This window comes from Anser cygnoides, chromosome 9 (assembly GCF_040182565.1).
Source record: "Anser cygnoides isolate HZ-2024a breed goose chromosome 9, Taihu_goose_T2T_genome, whole genome shotgun sequence".
Taxonomy (NCBI): Eukaryota; Metazoa; Chordata; class Aves; order Anseriformes; family Anatidae; genus Anser; species Anser cygnoides.
Genome location: NC_089881.1, coordinates 26858321 through 26875281, shown reverse-complemented (window position 1 = coordinate 26875281; position 16961 = coordinate 26858321). Strand labels below are relative to the sequence as shown.

General features: G+C 44.1%; 1 long non-coding RNA gene across 2 annotated transcripts in view; it reads left to right on the top strand.

Moving 5' to 3' along the window:
- The window catches only part of LOC106047696 (uncharacterized), a 71942-nt gene that overhangs the window by 37272 nt on the left and 17709 nt on the right, over nucleotides 1-16961 (top strand). Inside the window, exon 3 of one of the 2 annotated variants that reach the window (XR_001213902.3) lies at nucleotides 14591-14801. The exons of the other annotated variant lie outside the window; for it this stretch is intronic. This is a non-coding gene — a long non-coding RNA (uncharacterized lncRNA). The remainder of the gene's footprint in view (nucleotides 1-14590; nucleotides 14802-16961) is intronic. 2 annotated transcript variants of the gene reach the window in all.

Genomic DNA, 16961 nt, shown 5'->3' with positions numbered 1-16961 from the left:
CAGCAATGTTTGCCACCTCTGTGCTACCCAGTGTAACACCCAGGACTGGGTACACATCATACGCTCAACAGAAAACTGGACATTTCAGTCCTTAACGCAGCCTTTCTAAACCAACTCCTTTTTGCCCTGAAAAACTAGGAAATGCCAAAGAAACCCCCCTGTTCTGTTGCCTCAGTCTCTTTTAGAGGACCTGGAAGGTGGGAAGCTGATGCTGGAGCCTGTGAGGTTGCCGCAGAGCTCCCTGAAGCTGGGTGCAGGCATCGAATGCTTATCTTGCTGTGTGGCAGAGGATCCCTCACTGCTTCATGGTCCTCGGCACCTGCATGGGCTACAGGAAGCTGTACCCCTGCCTCTGGCGTGGGTCTGTCAGCATGCCTTCCTCTGGGGATGCGGGGGCCACGTGCCCTCCCTGATGACAGGGTGCCTGTGTGGACTGACCGCAGTGTGTCCCCAAGGTGCCTGGCCTGGGGCTCATTGGCATGTACGTCTGACACTTCTCCCTCCCTGCTGCTCGGTGGGCATGCAGGTGCTTCCAGTTGGAGCAAGCCAGCGATGAGCTAAGGGGCTGTCTTGCCTCTGTGCCACAGTGGGATCTGCTGCTGAGCTGTGGTGTGTTATGGGCTGTGTGTGGGGTGGCCAGAGCACACTGGTCCCGTGTCACTGACAGCCTTCCCTGGCAGCGGTCTGCACATATGGCTGGGCACGTCTTGGGGATGAGCACCACAGCAATGGGGGGGCCTGCCCTGCCCGCTCGTGATGCACTGGTGCAGGTCTGCCCTGGGCCAGGACGCTGGCCTCCACAGGGAGCCAGGGCTGGTGCAAGCGCTCGTTCCCCATGGCGCAGCCCCTGCTCCTTGTGCTTTGTAATGTCTACGGGGGCGACGCTGGAGTGCGCGCTGCAGGCAGCCCTGTCCTGCCACGGCAGGAGCAGGCAGGGGTCTCGGTGCATCCGTGGCCTGCATGTCTGCTTCTGCATGAAGAGCTTCTGGAGCTGGCACAGTGGAATTCCTCAGTCTGTTGCAGCTGCAGGTCAAGAAGATTTAATTTATTTTTCCCAGGATAATTTAAAAGGGAAGTGGGGGAGAGTGGTGCTGCTTTTGTGTGTGCCCTACCACTTGCTGTTTGTGGGGGGGATCTCAGGCAGCATGGGGAAGCCAACCTCACTTTCCTCTGGGGTTGTGGCTCTCTGCTGGGCCATGCTGAGGACAGGGTGCAGTGAAATGCAAACAGTCTGCCTCGCAGTGAAACTGAGAGTCGCTTTGCAGCTTGGAACCCTCTAAGACAAAGCCAATGATGTATCCCATGCTGTTTTTTCTAAATCAGACTTTTTTTTCCCCAGTGGATCTTATTCTTGTGCATAATTTATTGCTACATTCTTTTTGTTGTTTTCAGGTTTATGAAGTTTTCTGCAGCAAGAATTGAAACTGACAGATTCCAAATTAGATCAAAACTTCTGGGATTCATTTGTGATTTCCAGTATGTCGTCTTCAAGTTACTCCTGATTAACACTGTGAAATCACAATTTTTTATTTTGTGTCTAAAACACAGTAGGAATATTATTTGAGGGTACTTTCTGAAAAAAGTTACAGTTAGTGTCCTTCGTTTGTTGTTACAGGACACAGGTCATTTGGGGAAAGAAAGGAAAAAATATTTTTGTCAAAGCTTTGAAAAATGCGTGCTTTTTTCAGTGCTTCCTGGGGTTTCTCTGATCCAAGTACTAGTTAGGTATGAATGTGTGATTCTGGAAGAGAAACTGATTGCTCTCTGCATCTCAGCTCCATTTTTCCTATTGTGCTAAGGCCCATAAAGCAGAAAAGTAGTTGAAAATGGTAGCTTAAGACAGTTCTGCGTGTGTACTTGAGCACTGGTTACCCTTCCTCCTCCATGCCTCTTTACTCTGCTGTTAATGGATTGGGTGGAAAGCGGAAGGCTTTGTTTCACGGATGCAGACTGGCTGAAAGCTCCTCTTGGCGCTGTTGCTGGCTCAGGATGCAGCCTCTGCTGGCCTGTGAGCTGCTGAGGTCACCACAGCAGCTGACTGCTGGGTGACCAGCTTACTTTACTTAGATTGGTGCATCCATAGGCTGTAACATGATATATTGTGAGCAGCTGAACGCTTTGGAGCATATGAAGAACAATACAGAGAGGTTGGATTTTATTGCATTTTGAGCTCTTTCTTTAGAAAGCAAAAGGAATACTGAGGTCTTCTTTTATTTGTGTGATCCTGAGGCAGAGTATCACGAGGTACAAAGAATGATTGAAGCAGACAATGTTTGTGCTGTTAACAGTGTTTGAAATATTTCCTGTCATGGGAAAGATGAACAAGTCAAATCGGCATCACCTTTCTTTTCTGAGACCTGTGAGTACTGTCAGCATTGCTGCTATTTTAATTTAATCTGCTGCCCTGTGTGGTATCAATGCTGTTGCTATGCATGGACAAGTGTCACTTTCCCAGGAGTGCCATGTAGGGAGTAAGAGGGTACGAGCCCCCCTCAAATTCCGCTGCCTGTACCGTGCTCTTTGCTTTTTGCCTGTATCATATGTTGCTGAAGCCAAAGTGTGGGCAGAAGAGCACAGAGAGACCAAAGAAGTCAGCAGAAGAGGAGAACATATAGGAACCAAAGAAAGAAGAAATGCCAGTCTATTCCTCATGCTGCTGCTCAGACAGGGAAGGCCAGGGCACCATCCTCGGTGCCAAAACCTTTCTGTGGCTGTGGTCAACAACCAGTGCTGAGGAAAGAGCAGGCCTCTAGAAGTATTCCTTTCACCTTCTAGCTGGTGACAAGCCTAGCTGCAGCAGCCTGTCCATCATGCAAGGGCTGAGCCATCATTTCCTCCTCAGGCATGGAAGAGCCCGGCCGGCACAGAAGAAATTCATCCCAGGTGTGTCTCCTGTATCCAGCACTGCTGGAGTCAAACTTTCTGCTCTGGCAAGCTTTCAGGCACATTAGTGAAAGGCCAGTTATAAACTCATTTGATGCAGCTCTAAGCTCTCTGAAGCTCATGTACCCAACCAGATGTGATTATTCTACTCATGGATGATGCATTACCAATAGGTGGAGTCTCTGTAAGGATAAAATTGCCAGCTAAAGTCTGCCTGTGGAGAGCTTGTGTGTGTGGAAGATAGAAACTTGCTGGAAGCAGCTAGACGATGCAGAACTGTCGGATAGTCTTTTTGGCTTCTGATCTGGAAGCACCAAAATGTTAAACAGAAGAACTTGCAGCTTCTTTTCTATTTACTTTATTCTTGCTACAACCTGAGGCAAAGAGGTGCAGATTTTTCACGTGTGTGTGTATATATATATATATATATATACCTACAGTAAAAGCTCTAGGTGCATTGTCCATCATTATGGGCATTGGACTTGACTGAAAAGCAACTTGTGTGTGTGCACCAAAGTGTTTTGTGCACAAACTCGGAGAACGAGATGCTGATAGCTCTTAGGGTGGTTATTTTCACAGTATTCTGAAAGGGGCAGTTGGACAGAAATCCCCATTGTTGAATCTAAGACGTTTGGGGCAGAAAAAAATAATCTGATGAAGAAGGAAATGGATTGGCCTTTCTGTAGTCATCATCTAAACTGATGGTGCATCATCCTGAGCCAGCAAATACCCCTTGCAGTGCATATCGGTGGATACAGAGCCAGCCAAGAAACTTCTCAAAATTTCCTTTCCTTTTGCTTCCTTGCCACCCGTACAACCAGCAGGAGCTTCTCTTGCCTGGACTGATGGTTTCTTAACATCAGCAGAATTGCTCTTTCACCGCTCAGCCCCGTTTTATTCAGCTTGCTTGGTACTGATGAAACCAAAAGCTTTCTATGGCTTGGTACCTCTGAAAGTCTCCTAAAGTACATGTGCCAGATACTGTAGGAAGCGAAGCACTGATTCAGTGCTGAAGCTGGCAGAGGCTGCTTGTACTTTCTAATAGATCTTGTTCCTCTGTGTGCGCACTCGTGTATCTCCTCCAGCACTTTATCTCCCTCTTCTCTTTAGAGCTTTATCTCACTTCTGCTCTTTAGTGCCCATTATCTCTTGTCAGCTATCTGCATTACAGAGTGTAGGACACTATTTAGGAGAAGTGCTGTGAATCAACCTTGTCTGTCATCTCCAAGAGAACTACACGTGTGGGGGTGATGCATGTTTCACATGAGTGTGCTTCTCCTCCTATGGCAGGAGCATAATATATACATGATATTACTGCTGGGTACTGTAGCACATCATATACTTCGGTCTTCCCTTCTCTGCTTGGATGGTTTCTTGTAGGCAACTGAAGCCAAGTTACCTGGCTGCTGTCTGTCTGTAGTTCCACCATCCTGATTTGTTTTCCCCTCTTATTTGTTAAAGGGGGAATACCTTATGCAAGCACTACTGATGAGCTTCATAACCACCTGCCTAAATCACTTTCCTTCTCTCATTTGTAATTTTTCTATGCTTTTTTGTCTTCCACATAATGACCGTGGTTCTCCTCCCACCTTTCAGCAGTGTGACTTCACTGTACCCAAACAAATTATGCAGGGGTCAGAGTGAAGTAAGAAAGGAAGACCCAGTCCACAGGTAGCTTCACACAGCTACTTGAATTTGTCTGAGCAATAAGTGGCTGGTGTACAGAACAGGGAAATGCAAATGTGTGACATGAAATGCAAATGAAGCAGTAGTCTGGATTTGGGTCTGGATTTTGGGAGAGCAGTTGCACTCAGCCAGGCAGTGTGCTGGTGAAAGACCCTCCCATGCTCCTGTGGCTTCAGGAGACTCATCTGCTAAAATGGCAACCTGGTGGGCAGAGACAAATCTGGTGTCAAAAGTGCGGCACTATTGCCTGTGGGCTGCTGTCCTCAGCCAGTGGTTGCAAAGACGAATAGCTGACAGGAAGGTAACAAATATGTGCTAGTTAAACATACGTTGCCTAATGGCTGTATTCCCAGTGCCCAGATGCATGGCTTGCTCTAGGATGCTGGGACCTCCCTCTCTGCTGCGGTAGACACTTCTATTATTAGCTCAGTGGCAGCTTTCCATATGCCAACACTCGTGACTGCAGGACTGTTTAATTTTCACTTCTGTGAAGTATTTAATTTGTCAGCTGTTGGCTTCAGTTTATTAAAGACCAAACTTCAACTTCCTTACCTAGATTTTTTTCTCTGTTAGGGTTGAATCACAGATCCTGTTTGAACAGACCATTATACATATGTAGAATTAAATGCAGGATGATGTCTTAAATCTAGAAACTCTAGCAGTCACTAGCAGGCTGAAAAGTAGAAAAAACACACGTCTTTAAAGATGAATGTCTTGTCTTCATTCTTCTGTTAACTTTTATTTAGAGAAACGAAAAATTGGTTCTGCGAGAAGTTCTCCCTGCTTGTATTCCAGTGCCTGACTGTGAAGATGTGGCACACAGTTGCCAGTGCCTGTCTGCAGGTGCTGGCACTTCTCTGGTGGTGGCTGAGGATAGCTGCTGCTGTGAGTTAATCACCCAGCAATTCACTGCTGGGGGCCTCTCTTTAATTATTGAATGCCAGAATAGAGGTATATTGAATTACCTTGCTGGCAAATATCATCCAGCCGGCAAATATATCCAGCATCTCATGTAACTCTACAATATTCTTGGTTTTCCTACTTGCATAACATTATATTTTCTCTAAAGAATCTTAAAAAAAAAAAAAAATAGTCAAAATATCTTTTTATATACTGCTTATATAGCAGTACATGTTTCCAGAGAATTATACGCTTACTTTGAAGATAGCCTTCCCTGGCAGTCAACAGTGTGTGATTACTCTTTTTTTTTTTTTTTTAAGTCAAGCCTGCATTTGGATTTAGCAGAACGAACCAGTATGTGTGTAGTGCTTTATCAAGCAAACAACAACAAAAATATGAGCAGCTTAATTTTTCTCTTACTTATACCAGCTTTACTCCTGTGATAGTACATCAGCCCAGTTTTGGCTGGGATAATGAGAGTGGAGTTCCTGGTACCTTACGGATAAGCCTAAGAGAAGGCCATAAAGACAAGCTGTTTTTGCAGCAGTTAGGGAGCACGAAATCCTTATGTGAGCTGCATATCCACCTTGCCTTTTTCTGCTCTTGCGTAATTTTAAGCAGCACGCGTTCTCAGAATGATTGTAGGGTGGATGAATAATATTATGACTGTCAAAGTGTATATAAAATTGAGCTGGTATGTAAAGTGGCTTTCGGCTTTTAACCAGTCTCAAATGACAAGCATTCATACATATATGTAAAGCATATATATATATATATATATATGAGGATAAACATCTTTGACTTCTTTCTGTTTTGAAAAACCACCATGTGCTGCTGCTGCAAGCTCAACCATGGAACACTTTCTCCGAAAACCTGAGCCAGCAGCAGGGTTGTCCCAAGAAGGGGACCATAAGCAGTAACAGGTATGTCCTGTTCTCCTTTATCAAGGAGACTTGAAAGGCTTTATGAAAGCTCCTCTGAATGCTCATGAGTTCTTATCATGCTGCTGATACCATAGCATCCTTCAGCTGAAAGCGACGGGCAATCCTAGGCTCAGCCCTTAGGCCAGGCCCTTCCCTGCTGCTTTTTCCAAGTGCTCTCCTGACAGCTGGAGGTGAAAAGAGCTCCTCTAGCTGCTTGCATTTCAGGTTGGGATGTTGTTATCCATGTTCCCATTTCCCAGTTACTGGGAACAAATGCTAGCAATTCATTCATCAGAGTCAGGAAAATTGCTCTGGGGGAAGGAATCTTCTAGGTTGTTGGAGATCTCCTTGTGAGAAATGTACTTCCTTTGTCATTTCTCTTTGCCCTGATGTACCTGCAGGAGGGGTCTGAGTTTCCAAGGTCTTGATATTAAGGTCAGCAAAACCTGGTAAATCAGCTGTTTTTGCAGAAGCTCTGGCTGATATCCTGAGGCAACTGCAGCCTGTAGTTCTGGTCCCATAGTGTACAACATAAGGAAAGCCTTCCGTGTCCAGGTGGAGCCTTGTTAGAGTCACTTGCAGTAGCATGTGAAGACTGGGGTCAAGAGAAAAATTCAACATATACACTTGTAATTTTTCCCAGCTTGCAAAGATGCAAGTAAGTGCCAGTGTTCCTCCTCATTCCACTTCCTCTATCCTGTTTTTACATGCAGATTTTAGGCATTAGATCTGCAAACGGGTTGAGAAATTTGCCCCAGATCCCTTGACATTAGTTCCTGTAAAACCATCTGTATAATGTAGTCTCCAGTTTTGATGTAATTTTTGTATATGCTCTAAATACGGCACGAGAATTTCTCATTCCTTATTTTGCAAGAGAAATAAAACGTGCTTTCATCTCGTTTGCCAAGCTGTAGTGAATTCTGTGTAAGCCTGGTAACAACATACAAAAGAAAGGAAGATTTTTAGACAATGCCTAACTGAAACGAAAGGCAATACTGTGGTTGATCAAACATTTTTGTCATCTAGAAATTTCAGGGAATCTTGTGCTGCTGAATGATGTCATGCGGGCAGCCATAGAGCCAGAGATCCCTCCTTTGTAACCATCACAGATATGTCACATGCAGGTGCTGACAGAATAATTACAGTGCTAGAATTTGCAATACTGCAGGCATTAAGGGACTCCTGAAGCTGGTGAAAGGAGAGCTCCATCTACTGTTGTACAAAGAGAAGGCAAAAATAACTAGAATGGCACTTTTTTTTTTTGGCCTATTGGACAGCTACTGAATAACATGTGCTTTTTCTTTTTTTTTTCTTTTTTCCTTTCTTCCTTCTTACTATGGTTTTTAGAACCTTCCACTTCAAATACAGTCCCCTACCATATAGAACCAGGAGCAGAAACAGAAACTGACCCTGATTCAGAAACTGACCCTGATTTATTGCCCCTGTCCCTGTCAGAAGTCCGTAGTCGAAAGCCTTTTGACTCTGGAAATTTTTAGGAGGGCTGCAGGCAACATTTGCTCTAGAGCTGCAGAAGCAGGGAAAAAATCTAGATAGTGCACAGTTCTGTGGCTCTTTGCTTCATTTGCTATGGTGCTATTTCTGAGCTTACTGGATTTTAGATAGCAGAGAGGTACTTCATGTGTAAATATACACAGGCATTTAAATAAAAATTTAGCCCTACGCAGAACGGGATCCCTCTTTACCAAGCCTGGAGATGCAACGAGGTATGTGAATGTTTGGGTGTGAATTCTGCAAGGAAATTCTTTTCAATACTTTGAACTAACATTCCGCTCTCTGTCCTTTGGATTATGCTTTTAATAGTGGTAAAGCATATCTAAAACTTAGTATTTTCCACTGACCTTTATCTTTGCAATAGGCTGAACCAAGACCCCCCTGTTCAAGTGCCAGTTGTGCTGGCCTGAGATACGTGTTATATATAGACAGTATTGGCCAGTCTGGATAGTTCCTGAAGGGCATTATATAATTCAGTTCTAGAAAAAAATAAAAACAGGCTTCATAACACTGTGACCATATATTTTACAAATAGAAAGTGTTAGTTTTTGCCTGCAAGTGATTATCAGGTGGTAAAAACATTGTTATTCTGTGCTTGCAGGGAACAGCAGAAGTGTCTAGATTCTTAGAATTCCACAAAAGCTTAACTGATAATTGTTCTGCACTGATATCAGGAAGAGCTTGTGCTTATGTTACTTAACTTAGAGAGCTCATCTCATGTATTGTGAACAGATGTTTCAGATTTGAGTTCAGCCTGGCAGAAGAGAGAACAGTTTACTCCCCAGCATTTTCCATCTTTCATAGTATTACAACCACACACCTCCTAGATATGTTCTGACACCACATCTTCTGCACCACTCCTTTCTGCCTTTAAAAAAAAAAAAAAAAGTATTCAGTAGTGATTATTTTTTTTTGACTTGGTGCTTCTTTACCATGAAACTGAAATGCAGACTCCAAAGGAGAGAGTCACTTTATTTTTATATATTTAAACTATATATACTAAGAAAAATGTTTGGGTATAGGGTGTCAAGTGTACCAAGACTAACAAAGGCACTTGACCTTTTATTAATGCTGGCATTTACTATACATATGGAGTTTTTTGCTGCATCCACGTCTGACCGCTTTGGAGCAAGACTTTTGAGAGACACAGGATGCATCAGGGACAGCACAGGTCTCTGTGTGGTGGGGCTTTAGCTCAGAGTCATGTGGACTGCCTGTGCCAAGCTCATCTGTTTCTGAGCTGTATCAATGGCTGTTGACCCTTTCCTCTCTGTGCGTTGCAGGTAGGTGCAAGCAGAGGTCCTGCCTCCCTGCTTGGTGTACCCGTAACAACAAGCTGGCCTGCTGGGTGCTGCAGCAGGTGCCTGCCTGTGTCAAGGATGGACCCTGCTGGTCCTCAGAGTCTGACAAGGAACATGCAACTTTGCAAATTTTCCTGACTGAAGAATGACTTACTAGCATTGGGTTTTCCTTTGTATAAGGACACAGCTGCCTGAGCACATTATGTACACTTGTTACACTAATTAGCCCTGTACTTCTCTGTCAATATTTATTTGGTAGTTTCAGAGCTTCACACCCATTTACTTAAATGTCTTTTACTTGTCATTGTTTGAACATACATAGCTGCAAATATCTCTAAAACCATAAGAAACAATTAAAACCTGCAGTAATACCCTCTCTGAAGTCATCGTGTGCTTTCCACATCCTGGTGCATGTTACACAGCCAAACGGTCCTTAATGTTGCAACCCATGTGCATGCAACAACAGGAACAACAGAAGAAATGCAAAATACTTCTCAACACAGCTGTCAACAATTAAACTGTGTGAGGTTTTGCTGGTGGAGGTTATGAAGAAGCCCGTGGAAATATGAAAGAGCTTTTGAAAGCAAGCACTGAAAATAGGCACCAGAAACCAAGGAATAGATTGCAGATGGCAAATATATGTATCCGCAGACTGTCAAACAATTTGGTTTGACAAATGGCTGTGATATACCTTGAATCTGTGCAGAGGATGAACTGTCAGGTTGCAGAGCTGTAGTGTACAAAAATGATTAAGCAAGCCTGATACTGTTATTATGGGAGACTCTATACCGATGGCCAGATCCCACAGATAGCTAGGAGTTGGAGGACCTTTCACTCCTGTTAACAATACAGTTCAATTTTTGTGCCATGTTTGCCATCTGCAAACCCTCAGGATCTGCTGTAAGAAAAAAGAAAGTGCAGCAGCATTCACCGTGAGCTGGGCCATGGCAGTGAAACGATCTGCTGGAGACTGGAGAGCAGATGAGTGGTGGTACTGGAAGGACACATCAAGGCCTGCCAGCCCTCGGCTTGGTCCCATCAGGGCCAGAGGAGATAATGTCTGTTGTAAGGAGAGAATGAAGAGAGAGAATTCTAGGAGTGTGTGCTCACAGCAGCCGTGGCGCCCTTGCTTGGTGCTGTCAGGCCATGCTGGGTGGCAGCGCCTGGCTCCCCGGGGTCGCAGTCAGACCAGCTAGCCAATTAGCTTAGATAGAAATAAACTCCCCTTGTTTCTGGTTTTGCCAGTGACCCCTACAGCTGAGCTGCTGGCTAAACCTGGCCATGAGCAACCTCTCAGAAGCTGTGAGAACTTTGGAACTGGAGGAAATGGTGCTGTGAGGCTGCAGCAGTGTGGTAGAGCTGCTGCTGTACTGTACAAGGAGCCTTGGCTTGGATGGGAGCTGTTGGCAGTGAAGAAGCACGGAGGCTGCTAGCTGGCTGTGGGCCTCTGTTCACACTGCAGCAGGGTTGGCCGCTGGGCAGTATGCAGCCTCCAGGAGTTTGCTGCTGCTGCTGCAGTGCTGGCAGCTTGGTGCTTGTGCTTTCCTGGGGTTTAGGCACTGTGCAGTCTGCAGAGGAGCTTGCCCTTTCCTCAGTCACCATTTCTCTCACAAACTGTCTGCTGGATTCTCCTGAATGAATAATTTATTCAACTCTAAACTGTAAACTGTAGACTAAGTTTTGCCCAGGATAATGCGGCCTGTTAGTGACAGGGGTTTTGAAGAAGGCTGGAAGCTTTCCAGGTCTCAAGACAAGGCTCTGGATTTGGCCATGCTGTTTTGGTTTTGGAGACCATGAGGGTGGCTGGAGGTGGGATCTGCAGGGCTTTTAGTATGTTTAAAGTTACCTCTAAGACTGCGGAGCTGAAATGTTTCTGTTGACGATCAGAAGTGGTAAGAGGGGCCACAGACACTTCCTGTCTGTGATGCAGAAACTTGCAAATCTTCCTTGATTCACACCTTATAAGTAAAATTAGCCTGTGCCTAGCTGTTGCCAAACCTTTTCAAGGCTAAGATATTTGTACAAAGGAATTCAGTAACAGAAATGGAATTTGCTCATGGATCAGATTACTGTTATTTCTGGCTGGAAGCAGCACCAGAAATACTTGCAGGGATTTCCACTTTGCCTTTGGAAAGATGTTGTGTATATTGTTGATACAAAAGGAGCTATGTGGGAGGATAATTCATATACATGAAGAGACAGGAAGGGAGATGAGACCAGTGAGGCTGTCACAGCCTTGAATACAACTGTTGAGTTTTGCATTATAACACTCAGTCTCAGTTCATTTTTGAAACATAGATCTTCAGTTGTCGAGAATATTGTGATGTGAGCTGCAATTGCTGCTATTTGGGAAACGGCATTTCCAGCTGCAAGTCTAAGCTTTTGTACAAGACACAGTTCTTTACACTAGTTATGCCTCAGTTTCCTGGAGAGATATGCCAGATAACTTCATCTATATGATCATGCAGATGACACTTAATGAAGTGTCATTTTGATGACGTTTCAAGCAGTGTCATTTGTGACACTGACCAAAGTGCTGTTACCTTAAAACAGGAACTCACCCACCAATTGGGAGCTCTAGTCAAAAAACGTTTGGCATTTAAAATAAATCCTGATCAGAGTGGTCTGTATTTTGCAACCAGCTTTAAGTATAGCCTTGGTTCACTTGAAAATGCTCTCCTCACTGACAGAATGAGTTGAAGAGGACTCAGAGGATTGATATTCCTGCACAGCCTGTAAAGGGGCTGCTGAGCACTAGGAATTACAGCCAGTCACCCGTTTCTCTCACATCGTTGGGTTGCCTTGTCAGCAGCAATGACAAAAGGTTGTGTTCCCCCCAGGATGCTGGGACAGAGTAGACATCTCTAACAGAATTAGGAATGTGAGGGAAGCCAAGAACAGCCATAAACTGTAAGCTTTTAATAAACAGATACCTGATTTCTCTTAATACACACAGGCCATTTTCAGAATACATTGAGTCCTCTGATAATAACCCTAAATGCTGAAAAAAATGGTGGAATGAACTGATGTCTATAGTATAATACAAATAGACATTTCTATTCCCGGCAAACTAAGAAATTTAAAGCAAAAAAGTATTTGAAAAGTTTTTACTTAAGAAAGGTTAGGTATGCTACTTTGGTAGGGTTGGATCTATTGCTTCACCCCCCAAAAATGTACTTGGTATCTCTGAATATCAAGTCACCTTAAGCAATGACATATTTTTCTGGTCATCTTGACTAAGTTTATTCATTCTGCTGGATGGACTGGGCACAAAGAAGTGTATCTCCAAGGAGTGAATTTCTTGGCTCTTTTTAAATTCATGTGAAAGGGACCAGCAACATATGGACTTAGCGTACCCCAGGGTGCAACTGCAGGAGCCTGGGAACATCTCATGCCTGCACCAAGTGTAGGAAGATGGGGGAGAAGAGAGAACTGGCTATCTGCTATGAACTGTGTGGTGATCGTACAAATTATGCAGATGCTTGTAGTATCAGGAGCAGGACTGGCATTTGGGGGGCCCAGCCTGACTGCCCTGGCTGTGCAGGCTGTTCCGCATCGCAGCCACAGTGAAGTGCTCCTTCCTTCCATGGGGTTCCCAGCAGAACTGGGAAATTCTTGTGAAGACACAAGGGCAATATCTGGACCAGGAGATGCAAATAAAATTGCTGGCTAGACCAAGAGCAACTCAGATACGGAGGAAAGACCAGAGGAGGCATTGGTTTGGAAGCACAACACCATCAGTGATCAGAGGATTCAGGTGTGAGCTGAGGCAGAGCACCCTGCAGCTTTTCCAAGGAGACGTATTTATGGATCAGAAACTCCTGGTGTTATGCAGAGCAGTGAACTAAAAATAGAACTGTAACATTTTCCCACAAATTACAGACGAACACACCACAGACAGAAGAGCATACACCCAGTACTTGCATTAAAAGCCTGCAAGAGTCTGCATGCTGCCATAGACTTCACAGCAGGTCTTTAACGCATTTTTTCTATGATAGAAGCAGAGCGATTGCATACTTCTTCATTGTTATGACTTTGCAGCTGTAATGGCAATATGTTAGGAATTACAGGTTTCATTATGGATCTCAAAGAACAACCCTCACAATATATACAATTAAATAGGGAGTATTTTTCTCTGCCTAAAATGTGACATCGCTAGAAAGGTCAATTGAAAGGCTTCCATTCCTTTTGGTAGATTTAGGTACATGTCTTAAAAGATTTTCTGATTTATTTACAAGACATATGCTCATCCAGGCTGGGTTTATTTTGCACTATGATATCCTGATGTGGTGGTTAGCAGGAGATGTTTTCTCTTCCTTGGTTGTTAATATTAGCATCCCCCTATTTTGCTAGGAGCAGCAGCAGCAAAAACTTATCATCACTTCCAAACTTACCTGCATATATGATCAAATGACAGCACATAGTTACATCTCAAGGTCAAGTCCCTGCTGCTTTCTTACCTGTAGCTGGGGGTCCCGTATGAGAAGTTGGTGGCAACAAAACAGGAAACTTGCCTAGACCTAGGCAGAACCAACTTCTCGGGAAGGAAGTAGTCTTGACAATAGTACTAATGGACATCTACGTTTAGCTGAATTGCTTGGTTTTGCAGTCAGTGGAGCAAGGGACAGCTTGGTAGTTCATGCACAACAACTGTCCTGAGCAAAAGCAGATGAAGTAATTTACAGGTGGGTGCTGCTGCCCAGTCCTTTGAGCACTTCAAGAGCAACATGAGTGCCATTCAGCCTCCTTGGGCATGTTGCTGCTGCAGGCTTGGGTTCCTCATCAGGTGTTTCTGTAGGCTTTCGCTGGTGCTGAGCAATTTCTCTTACTAGTTCTGCTGAATTTTACAGAGGAAATGGAAGTCAGAGTGCTCAAAGTCCATCTCTTTTCATGCTTGTTCCTGTAGAAAGCTGTGATTTCTGCTATGACATCCAAAGTCATGGCCAGTTAAGTCACAGTTGAATTGTAGTGGTCTGATATATGCATCAACCACCCTCAAGCTGGTGATCTTGCTACTCCTCGTGCGTGACCTGTCACAGTGATGTTCAAAGGACACCTGTGCTATTTATAATAAATATTACCAAACTGAATTCCACAAACAAATGCCTTTGCCTTTTGCAGAATCCTTTCCCTCACCTGTGAAAAAGAGTAATGCAGCTAGAGAAGTGGCTTTAATCTTGACCTGAACAGGATGTGGCTGTTGCCAGCAGGAGGGCTCTGCAGATTACTGGCAGCTTGTCTCTCAGATGCTGGCAGACAAGTACTCAGTCTAGTACCAACATGCTAGGCGGATTGTCTAGCTCCTATAGCCTGACACCCAACAGACGTATCAAGATGGAATCTGGAATTGCTTTAAAGCCCTGGCTTTTTCCTTTATTTTTACAGTGCTGTCTGACTGCAGCCCTCATTGCCCTGCAGTTGCCCCGATGTGACCTATGCAGCACACTGGTGCCCTTTTGTGCATAACTTCTTTGTGCCATGCAGCACCATCGTGGCCACACCAGCAGACCAGACCATCTGGCAAAGAGGCCTCTGTCATTGCTGAGAAGGGGAACATCAACCAGAACTGTGCTTTGCAGGACACACCTGCCTGCAGGTACTTCTGCGTGTCTCTTTATTGTCATCCGCGTTATCCCTCATGGATATCAGCTAGCTTACAAGCAGTGCCGGGTGGGGCAGAAGACACCTGGAGATGGCTTGTTTTCAGAGCACAGTTGGGAGTGTTTTTTTCTGGAAGACAATGAACATGCAGATGGGAGCGCATGGGAGATGCGTGCATAGCATCGCTGCCAGGCACCCCCATCCATTGGAAAAACTTCCACAGAATTAAAGGTTTATATAAACATAATATTAAATGTTAATGAGCTGGGCCCAGAGTATAGGTTTTCTAACTTTCAAAGATTGATTGCACTGAGGTTCTGCTGACATAGAGCACCTGAGCTTTATTTTCTCTGGTGAATTTGCAGGTAGGAAGGAATACAACATCACGGTAACTGTTAGCAGCAGTTTCAGCTTCCCGTTACACACTCAGCCCTCTTTGAGGATACTCACACAGGCCAAAAGATGACAGGAACACCATAAAAGGTTTTCCCCAAAGAAAACTTTTTGAAGCTAGCTTTTGCTGTTTCTGAGATACATCCAAGATAGTGTTCACACATGAGTCCTTACAGCTCCTTTTGAAGGTCAGAAAGCTTTGTTTTCTTGGAGAAAAGACCATCAGCATTATTTGTGCTGGTCTGAACTTCAAACAAAATTGCTGCTAGAACTGACAGCAGACTATGGTATGCAGCACAGCCCTGTCATGGAATGGATAATCCCCCATCCTTAAATATACTTTTTATTTATGTTGGCAGTGTATATACTGCTAGGGATTTTAGCAGTTATCCCAGACATAACACTTCAAAAGCGCCACTGAGGAAACATCTATACAAATCTCTTTCTATTTCAAAACCTTAACTAAATAAATAATGTGAGCAGGCAAATATATTGCAGCTTGTTGAAACTTAATGTAGAAAAATGTTCAAAAGTAAAAGGAAAATATTCAGAGAGTATTTTTTCTATCACACAGACCTGAAAATTGTATCAGCTGGTGGCAGGAAGTGAGATGAAACCCCTATAATCCCATGGGAAACTGTAAGAAACTTCTTACATCTTTTGAATATTCATAAGTCTATGGGGCCAGGCAGGATCCAATCCACCCAAGGGTACTGAAAGAGCTGGTGGAAGTGCTCGCCAAGCCACCTTCAGTAGTTTTTTAGCAGTCCTGGCTAAATGGGGAGGTTAACTAGGAATGTGACACCCATCTACAAGAAGGGCAGGAAGGAAGGAATCCAGGGAACTACAGGCCTATCAGTCTGACCACAGTGCTGGGAAAGGTGATGGATCACCCTGAACTGGTCAGATCATCCTGAGTGCCATCATGAGGCACTGGCAGCCTCTGGTTTGCAGAGTGCACTACAGATGGGGAATGACAGCACTGCACTAATTTCTTTACTTTGGTGTAGATAGGTCTATTGTAACAGAAGGCCTTGTATAGCACATGGCATCTTCCACTCAAATGGTTGCAGTCAATAATGTCCCACCAGTTGAGCCATCTCACCATACGAATAGCCTTAAGTGCTTCATTAGAGGGCTTGCAAAGGTCTGCACCAATGTCTCTTTATTTGCACATTCCTCAGACTTGGCCTCAAGCTCTTCCAGTTCTCCTACTACTAACCAAACACACTAAAGAGCTGCATCTGTACAAACACCAGCAGTGCAGTGTCAGATTTCTTTCTCTTCTTCACAGTTGTTTGAAAAAAGCAGTTAATGGTATTAGTGGCGTCAGATGTTTAGTGAGGCTTGGGAAGGAGAGACTTGACATTATACCCCCTCTCTTCTGTAACCATATAACAGACATTGTTTAAATTTTCTAGTAGTTGTGCTCTAAAGAAATTACCTTGAAATGAAATCAGAGCTGAATGAAACTGAGTATGTCTGATGAGAAATTTATATAGTTTTTGTTTTTATCTCAAAAGCAATGAAAACCTTTAATTTTATTTATTTATTTATTTATTTATTTATTGGGGGTGTGTGGGGGTGTGTGTGTGTAAAAATCCAAACAGGGCTCAGGAATGCCTTTTTATTTAATTGAAACATTTCAGCATTCCCAGAATCAATAGTGGTCAGTTTGTTTCTTGACCTGTCTTCAAAGTCAATTTCCATTTGAAGTGTTTTCCCTGTTAAACTGCATGTTTTGGCCAGCATTTCAGGAACC